The sequence below is a fragment of the Sinocyclocheilus anshuiensis genome, unplaced genomic scaffold (assembly GCF_001515605.1).
Source record: "Sinocyclocheilus anshuiensis isolate Anshui unplaced genomic scaffold, SAMN03320099.WGS_v1.1 scaffold284, whole genome shotgun sequence".
In the NCBI taxonomy this organism is placed as follows: domain Eukaryota; kingdom Metazoa; phylum Chordata; class Actinopteri; order Cypriniformes; family Cyprinidae; genus Sinocyclocheilus; species Sinocyclocheilus anshuiensis.
This window is the reverse complement of record NW_015554266.1, coordinates 1607738-1608415: the sequence shown is the minus strand read 5'-3', so window position 1 is coordinate 1608415 and position 678 is coordinate 1607738.

Sequence of the window (678 nt, the reverse complement as noted above, 5' to 3'; positions counted from 1 at the left end):
AAAAAACACATTATTTTCCACATAATGTACATTATTGTTTCTCCTCTATGCCCCGCCTTCTGAAATGCGTAAATTTTTACAAAGCTCATCGGTCAGAAAAGCGAGGTGTGTTCTGATTGGCCAGCTATCCAGTGCGTTGTGATTGGCCGAATACCTCAAGCATGTGACAGAAATGTTACGCCCCTACCATACTGTGATGCCGTGTGTGCAACGAGCGCCTGTGATGCGCGACGAGACAAAACCAGTAAAACCCATTATAAAAGAGGCATTTGTTGCATCCAGTGGGGACATAATTACTGATTATAATGACTTCTACTGTCTTTTTACGCATTGCGTTGTGTATTGCGCTGCGTAAGCATAAAACCATGTCTGCATTTGTGATCGGAGAAACGACAAACAACAAGCGCTACTCTACACTGATCAAAGCTCGCGTTTGAATCATCAGGGGCAATTTCTTAAAATATGAAAACGTACTAACAGGCTGTGAGTCATGTAGCACCAGACTGTCCTTGCAAAGTTGGAATTGCCCCACTTTATAGAAACAGACACCGGCATTGTAGGCTACGCTTCCAGGAAACAGTCCTCATCCTCCATAAAATGTGCTGCACACATATGAATATTTGGGTTGAACTGTTCTGGAACAGTGTTGTAAATACAACTTAACCACTGATTTCTAGT